The sequence below is a fragment of the Pinus tabuliformis genome, chromosome 7 (genome assembly GCF_031772625.1).
Source record: "Pinus tabuliformis cultivar Carrire ecotype Pingquan chromosome 7, CPIR1, whole genome shotgun sequence".
Taxonomy (NCBI): Eukaryota; Viridiplantae; Streptophyta; class Pinopsida; order Pinales; family Pinaceae; genus Pinus; species Pinus tabuliformis.
In genome coordinates this window covers 1,420,457,844-1,420,467,591 of record NC_142293.1, presented here as the reverse complement: position 1 = coordinate 1,420,467,591, position 9,748 = coordinate 1,420,457,844, and positions in this window count along the sequence as shown.

Here is a 9,748-nt window from a genome sequence, read left to right as displayed (position 1 = left end):
TGCCCTTCACTTAAGGTGTGCTTGTGTGTGCGAGTGTATTTATTGATTAAGCCCAAATCTTTTTTTGTTAAAAAGAAAAAACTTTGCTGAAAGTAAACTTAAATTAACAACATAAAATGAATAGTAAAAAAATTTATTAAAGCCCACCCAAACTGGGTTTGCAAACACTATGCTAGTTGGTGGTTAAATTGACGAAAAACACACTAAAAAGGTCAAGAGATATGATTGTCAGTGTGACTAGGATCAAGTGACACTAGGCTTCTGGAAAGTGGTGTAGCAACATCAAAAAACCAGAGAGGAATATCGTTGCAAAAAGATAGGAATATGAGTGAAAAACATAGGGCAACTAATGGGACCCTAAGGCTAATGACCAAACAAGGTTTAATTTGAAACTATGGATGGTGACAACCTATCTTTATAGATGTGAAACAGAAGGGTACAAATCTAGAAAATATGGCTGAAAGTGCTGCAAAAACTTAGACTACTCAGTCAACTAAACTCCTCCTATAAAGGTGGAAGAGTACTAGAATCCCTAGGGGGGCTAAATTCTACTTCGATGAGTAAACCAGAGTAGATCAAGGCCTAAGTGAGACAGGAGAGAGGTCAAACAACCCAGCAAACAACTCCTGGAAAAACCCAGAAACAGATATGATAAAAACCCAAAAACCCCAAAATCGCAAGTACTCACCTGTTTTCAACGGGGATCACACTTTTTGGGCTAAAAGGTGCACTCTGGACTCTAGATCACACTTTTTGGGCTAAAAAATGTGATTTCTTCTCCTTGATTCTTGGTTGGAAAATCTCAGAAAAAAATTTCATCTATGTCGTGGCTGGTTCTTGTGACATGTGGAAAAGACGAGAAAAATTGCGGAAGTCAAAATTTTAACAGATCTATGGTTAAAAAGTTAGAAAACAAAATTAAGAGACTGAAAAACAAGAAGCCCTAATCTAAAAATGAAAGGTCACCCATGTTTCAAGATCTGAAGTATAAAACTGGTGGAGTCGCCAATTTTGTTTTAGTGTTTTATTCTCAACATTGTACGGAAAGAATCCACTTAAGATTGTGGATGACAAACAATCTCAACAATATAAATGGATGCTAAACATTGTAGATCTACAACAACTGATAGAAACAAAACCTGCCAAAATTTTGATCTATGCCACGATCATATTAAACAATAAAAAGAAATAGTAATAACTCCAATCTTCCAATGGAAACCCAATATAAAAAAAAATAGTTTTTATTATAACACCTATGAAGGGAACAAATAAATGTTACCAGTCCCCCTCTATGGGATGGATTCTTGGCTATCCTCAAACATCTTCAACTTTTGTAGAGTCTCTCTCCTCTATAATGTGTAAACCTAGCAAAAATATGGTGTGCGACAATGAAAATAATCAGAGTTACAACAATGAGTGCAACAATGAAAGTAATCAAAAGTGAATAATGAATGGAAAACCCTTCTATTTATAACAAATATTGAGTTATCCTCGAATAATAAGCAATAATAAAATATTATTAACCCCATTCTTGGAATAACCCCTTGAAATATTTTATTATATTTGGTTAGGAGGGAAAAAGTATTTAAACTTCTATTTAGAAATAATAAATAAATAAATGATTTATTTATCATCTCAAGAAATTGGTAAAGGAATAATAAATAAATAATGATTTATTTAATTATTCCTAAGGGATTTAGTCAAATTTGACAAGGAATGATAATTAATTGCTGATTAATTAATTATTCCTAGAGAAAAATAAGATAATTAATTATTTATCTCTTGATTTTTCATAATTGGGTCAAATATTACAAGGAATAATAATTGAATAATGGTTTAATTAATTATTCCTAGACGAAATTAAATAAATAGTGATTTATGTAATTATTTTTCATTGGTTTAATTATAAATTACTTAACAAAGGTGGTTTATTAAGTAATTTCTCATAGTGAAAGTAATTTTACTATCGTAAAATTTTCTTTACATGGTGTACTTCGATCCATCTAGTAAATTAGGCTAGATGATCAATTTTTGGTGATAACAGATTGCCCCCCAGCATATGAGTGTTAGGAGAAAAGTGTATAATCGAAGTACGTTGTAAAGACACAATCACTAAACAACATGGGGGGGAGGGGGGAGAGACCAATAAAGCTGAAGTGAAAGAGGATAGGGACAGAGGGGGCGAGACTAATGCAAGTCTCCTTTTTGTTCTGGTACCATACCTCAATGAGGCAGGGGAGGCATACCCATACCCTTTGAGATAACTTAGTACAAAAATAATGATCTGCCCAGAAACATAAAATTAAGCAATGAAGTACATGTTGAATGATACATAACAGAGCCAAAAAATAATACAATGTATCCCATACATAATGCATTTGGAAAAAGATCAGCTAAGACTAAATATAATAATATCTGAGTACATCATATATAATATCCCTTCCCTCAAAAATTGGGTGGGAGGGAGGGTGGAATAACTAGAGAATCCCTGTTGAATAGGGAAGGGCTATGAAAAAATGAAGGGATCATCTGAAGGGGACGTGCATGTGATGAACACTGTGATCGGTAGGAACCAAACCCATCAAATATGTGGAACTGAATCTCCGGTTTTAACATAATACGAATGAATCTGAGCATGTGAGGGGCTACCTAAAGGGCCACCCCCTCATGAGGTCTAAGACATCTCACACACACCTGGGAATCACTGGTACAATTTTTTGCATCACTGGACCATCAAGTGTATGGATCACGAACATGAAACAACCAAGTCAGAGGGAAATAATGAGTCCCTATGCTTGATCTGAGGTGCTGAAAGAGAATCGAAGCTGGAACCAAGATACACCACCCTCTAGGCCGCTCTTTTGGAATGAATGAGCTAATGTCAACAAAATAGGGCCTGTGATAGGTGAGGCAATAAGAATCCTCAACTAAGGCATGAGGGAAAATAGTAATGTGACTAATGGACTGAAATGAGGTGTAATGGGGAATGTGGTACTAAGGGACAAAGAGATGACTTCCCTTTTTAGAGCATAAAGTGCATAGTTGACGTGGCAGCGATTGGCTCAAATCTAGAGGGGATGGGGATAGTATGACTAGTGGAAAAAATGGGCAACATAGGATGAATGGTATGCAATGATGGATGGAATATTGTGTCATGATAGAATGGGACTTGAAATAGACTCCATGGATACAAGGGTGACTCATTGTGGATTACTCTAAACAAGGGTGACTCGATGACGCTGCCACATAGAATAAGCCTGGTGGGGACCATGAAAGCATGACTAAATGATGGTACTCATGAAGAAAATCGAAACGTGAGATGACAAGCATTAAGGGAAGGTGGTCCCTAAAGTACAACCATCGTATATGAAGAAATTTGATTTTGAGAAGTGACGAAGTGACACTTCTTGGAAAAATGGCTTCCGGGTGAAGTACCAAATCATCAAAAACTGAGAAATACCCTCTATAACAATCAAAAGTAGATTTCCAATGGTTCTAATGGTTCATCAAATGGAGCTACGATCTCATTGCAATGTGTGATAGAAAAACTGTGGGTTTTCCTATAAAAGGGCATTTTCCGTCCAATTTGAGAGGAGGAGAAGGCCCTAAATCTTGTGGATATTTTAGTAGACAAACCGACCATCAAAATTGGGATTTGCAACTTTCAAGTAAGTGGACTTACTTATCTAGAGATGGACTTAATGCTTCTTGGAACGATGGTTCCTAATGAAGAATTAGGGGAAGACGAAAACGATAAAGAACTACTAGAGGAGGTCTAAAATCATCCTCACCCACAAAGTCAAACATGACGACTATGTGGACATAGAGTATGTGGACATAGAGTAGAATATTTGAAGATATGGTATCAAACATCTATGATATGCAATGTGCATATGGATTATCAAAGAGGATAGTAGGACAAACTATCCAAGGAATGGGAGGATAATTGACCATACCTAGATTCGGTGGGATCTAGGCCGAGACTTAATTGAGAAGATGGCTAGGGGAAAAACATCATGCCCCCAAGAATGGGATATTTCCCGTAAGCATATGTGATGGAGGGGATTGATCTGGTATGTAAAGGTTAGAATGATGCCCGCTATCAGGAGGAGTTTGTGGATCACCATTGTGTTTGAAGTGCTCAAAAAAGGGATTCAAGCATCTCAGCCCAATTTGGCACAAGATCCTCCAAAGGATGATAAGGAGATATAGGGGCCTATGTGCCCCCAATATGTTATGGGCATACTAGATGTATTTAGAGTGGTGGACTCCAAACACTTGTATGTTTTATGTGATACATAATATGATTATGAATTTTATATGACAATGATGGTTCGCCATGTGTTATGTTTTATGGTTGTATTCTATGGTATACATGTAATAAGTGCCAATCTAGAATGCTATTTGCAATCGTATCTACATAGTTAGTTTTGGCTCTAGGAACATGACTGAAAGTAATGGTTTCATATTCACGTACCAACAACTTATTTTGTAGGTATTTCTAAATAGAACTTGGTTATGCACATGATACACACCATTCAATTGCATGACAAGTAGCAAGGAATCTAAAAGAACATGTAGATGAAGGATGCGATGAGTGAGGGCATTGACTAACAAACCTATCACTGCATCATATTCAGCCTGGTTATTGGTGGCAGATCCAATGCACACACCATTCAAAAGGACTAATGTATGCAAGGGGGTAAAAATGGTTCAAGTTGCTAAGGCTATATTCCTAGAGAAGCGACTTGCATCATTGGCATGACCGATATACAGTGTGGAAGATGGATCCATCTAAAAGGTGAAAAAGACAATGGATGAGATGATGCAGCCTACCTAGCTTCATGAAAGAAATAAATACACGCAAATCAAAGGGATATGCTATGAGAAAAATTTATTGAGGTAGAGTGCATTGGCAGAATTAGGAAGGAGATGGCCTTCAGAATCCCCCAAAAAATATGACCCCTTGCCTAAGTGCAAGGGTAATCAGAGGTAGACATAGCTTCCATGACGTCATCATCAGAATGGAAGATGAGTGAACGTGAGGAATATTGACTGCATGATGCGGCGATAGTACGTGGTGTTGGGCAATTTAATTACTTAAATTGCTTTCATTAAATTATCAACTAGGGAAACTCGTAAGCTTGTGATGGTGCCATCAAAATATATGCAGGAGTAGGCAACTAACTCTATGTCTAACTAAATTATTTACGATTCAATATAATATGCAAGGGAAGAGGCTCCTAATTAAGGAGGTCCTGGTTGTCCTTCCCTACGGTATCATAGAGAGATCATTGATTACATAAAACCAGAAACTTGAAATAAAGACAAGAGAATGAACTTTAATTATTGTTCAGATTCAAAGAGAGAGAAAGACTAACTTAGTCTCTTGATTGTCCCCTCATATACTAATCCAAACTAAACTAAGATTCATTCATAAGCATAAGAAATGAAATAACTTGAAACATAAAAGCAAAATAATGAATTTCAATTATCATGCAAATCAAATGGAGAGAGAGCCTAACTTAGACCCTTGGTTATCCCCTCATATGATACTTGAAACATAAAAGCAAAAGAATGAATTTAAATTATCATGCAAATCAAATGGAGAGAGAGCCTAACTTAGACCCTTGGTTATCCCCTCATATGATACTTGAAACATAAAAGCAAAAGAATGAATTTAAATTATCATGCAAATCAAATGGAGAGAGAGCCTAACTTAGACCCTTGGTTATCCCCTCATATGCTGATAAGATTTAAAACTCATTCATCAATCACAAACAAATCCTCAAAAATCTAAGCAATTAAATGAAATAAGATCTATTATGAAATAAAATGTTTCTTTCATCCTTTTAGAGTGAGCTCAATTCTCTTAAGAACAAAGTGACAAATTATTCCATTTACTACACTAAGACAACTTATATCTAAAACTATATAATGGAAATTTATGTAAAATGAAGCTTTATTCTATTCCATCATAAGTTGGATACATGCTCCAAGAGTCCTCTCTTTTGAATGGAGGAGGTACTCCTATTTATACAATGGGATGAGATAACAAACTCATAATGATGATCCACTAATCTCTCTTTAGTTCCATACATTTCTCAACCATCTAGACACATAACCCCCTTTTGTCCTTGATCTTCTCCATGAGATCATGATCTTTTCCATGAGGCTTATCTTATCAAATTCGAATTTGATCTTTCAAGGCCACATAAATATGTCTTGGAAGCTTCCTTAGAACCTACACATGTCACAAAAACAACCCACTTTCCATATATAAAGTAAAATATATTATTTTCTAATATTTAATCAAGAATTTCTCTCAAAAATGCTTAAAAATAAACAATATTTGGAAAATATAAATGAGACCCATTAATGGTGAATAGTAGGGAAAATGGAGTGACAAGGTGGTGAATAGTGAGTGATATAATGGAAGCATAGGTGAAAAATGTATGGTAATGAGTGATATTTGTATGACATTTTTGGAGCCCAACATACTCCCCAACTGAAGCTCTTGCATGTCCTCATGCAAGCTACTACAATGACTTATTTGATTTGATTCTTAAATGAGCTTCCTTTTACAAGATGTTTGGTCCTTGTGTAACAAACATCTTTCAATCATGGACTTCCTTTTAACTTTGCACATCTTTGGATAACTTTTATTTGTTTGCAAAGCATTTACATATTTTAATGATTGGTTCTTGTGTTACAATCATTATTTACTTTGTTGAGATCTCTTTTTAATGATTGGTTCTTGTGTTACAATCATTATTTACTTTGTTGAGATCTCTTTTTAATGATTGGTTCTTGTGTTTACAATCATTATTTACTTTGTTGAGATCAATCATATGCTCATCATTTTGTAGTACTTTTTATTGTGGGAAGACTATGTGGTTAAGATGTAATATGAATGAGGAAAAAAATGAAGTGTGAAATTCCCCCCTCCCTAACTGATGGTTTTTGGAAATTTTAAATGAGAAAGGAAATAGTGAAATAGTGGAATATTTTCCAAATATCATCATTTTAGCATCTAAAAAGAATTTCAAGATTAAAGGTTAGAAAACATCATACCTTACTTACCTAAGGAAGTGGATGAATCATGCATGTTCAGCTGCCACAATTTTGATCTGAAGCTTCTTCTTCAAGTTGTGGATGAAAGATGGATCTGTATTGTCGTATTGGCTGTTGGATCCTCTGCTACTAGATGATGAATCTGAGGAGTCTATTGAACATGGCTGAAAGTCGTATCTGCTGCTGGATCCTCTACTGCTAGATGATGAATCGATGAGTCTTCTGAATATGGCTTAAAATCTGTAAGGCTTGGAAGGTATAAAAAATATCTATAAGTTACATTTCCCCGCCAGCCTTATTTATTGACTTGTCCTCAAGTGATGACAAACTGAAAAAGGAAACTTGGCTTCATCCGCTATAAAATATGGGTCTTCAAGTCTTCAACGCTCGATGGCACAAATCTTACTATGTGATTAAATGTGTCGATGTTGAACATAGCAAGAAGTTATTGACTTAGTGGCCGTTAATGAATGCCTCTAGCCAACACAAGAGCTCCCACCATTAATTCCAATGGGAGTCAGGATGCCTAACACATCTTTGTAGGTACGAATAAATTTTTCGTGGTCGAGTCACCTACAATATCCAACGAAAAAGGGATATTAATGTACTCCCATTGTTCATTGGCAAGAGTACTTGCCATTAAGGCATGCAATCCTCTAGCTGTTTTTACAAAGTTAATTGGACTCTAGGACTTTGACTCAATGATATCCATAGAAATAGGGTTTTATTTGCAGAAATGAAGGGGAATGGTAATGACATGGAAAATGACATTAAACTTGTAAGGAATGGATGTAAGGAAATGCATGGTGTATGAATAATAACTCTTGCTATGAAAAATGGATATGGAAAGGTCATGCTTTATGGTTTGGAGCCCAACACGTGGTGCATCAACCTGAGAAAGAAGGTTCTCATACACATCATCTTGAATGGTAGACGATGAGCTGGTAGATGGAGGATCTATGGATTTTGAGACCTGGGATTCTGTAAAAAAAATGTTTGATAGAAGCATGCATAGAAACCTCAGAAAGGTTTGCCTGTGAGGAACTCAAGGATGATGAAAGGTAAAGGATATTGCCCCTGCCATGGTGTTCGTTATCTCGACATCGGGGGGATGGATCATGATGATGGGACTAGAGTTCCCCTGCTCTGGTTTACTAGTGGTACCATAATCTATGGGTAGAGGAGTAGGTTTTCTGCTACGAGTGGTCTCATATTCACGAAGCATCCCAAGGAAATCACGAAATTCATTGAGATGAGGGAAACAATGGGAATAGTGACAATGATGATCACACTGGGCACAAGGGTTATTTGTGTGTAACGTTATGATTTTCTTGGGTGAACTTGGCAAGTTAACATGGACTTCAGGGATATTTGAGTCAAGGAATGTTTCATGAACCAAAGGTTTGAGATGAGGAAGCTTGGGACAATTATTGGTGGTGTGCCCAACATCTTTACACAAAGTGCATGGAAGTGATGTCTTTGGGGCCTTAGGGGCTGGAGGAGCTTGGGGAGCCTTTCCATTAGGTTCTTTCCTATTAGATTTACCCCCTTGTCTAGATGCTTTCCCAATGGGAGTGGGTTCCTATTGAGGTTGTGATGGAACTGAAGCAGCGACAGGGGCTGTAGGGACTAGGTGAGCTAGGGTCAAAGCATGATAAGGTATTAGCTAATGAAGAAGAATGCTTGCATGGGGATTGATGTAACATACTAGGATACCCAAAGTCATATTAGGTAGGACCAACGAAGCCATTATAGGGATAGGAAACACTCTTGAAGGGGGCATAATAAAGGTATCTGGCCTGCAGGATAATGTCCTAGTGGAATATCTCTTGGACGGTTGAGACTTGGAGGAACAATTCCTGGTGGAAACATAGGAGAGGCACCCATAAATGGAGGAGGTCCTGGAGGGTGGATCTAGAGGGCTCAACTGAGATGGCAACAACAAGGTACTGAGGAGATAGCTGTTGACTGAATGTACCAGACTTATTGAGAGCAACCCATGATGATTGTAACATGCAAACACTCATATAGTTAATCTATGAGATGGGAGGGGGAGGACCAGGGAAAACACCCAACAATGAGTAATATTTATAGACTCTGGGTGAGAAACTAGTGAGAGGAGGTGAGGACTGCTTATCTAACATCAACACGATAATGGACTCAGGGGAGGTCATGGATGCTGGCTCATAGTAAGTCAAATAATCGATGGTAATGATCTTCCCTTCATGGGGGAAGCACATCTTATGGAACACCGCGGATGCAATGACTAGCATGGCATATGTGTAAGTACAACCTAAGAGAATGTTATAATATAAATGGGCATCAATAACCTCAATGTCTACATGGACAGTCTTTCCCACATGGGTCAATAGATAATTACGATACATGCCAAGAGGTTGGGAGGGGTGTCCATCCCAAGCACATAACGTATGGTGGAGATGGGAAAATCAAGTGACTTAAGTTGTTTCCAAACAACAATGGACATCACACAGATGGATGCACCTTCATCAATAATGTATCAGGAGATGATGGAATTACGGACTCGAACTGGTATCTGGAAAGAAACAGATGAAGTTAATGGGGGATGTTCTGATCTATCAATAGGGAAGACAATCAAATGATCACCAGAAGGATCTACTACACCCAAAGAAGTTACTAAAGCTTTCTTTTGAGA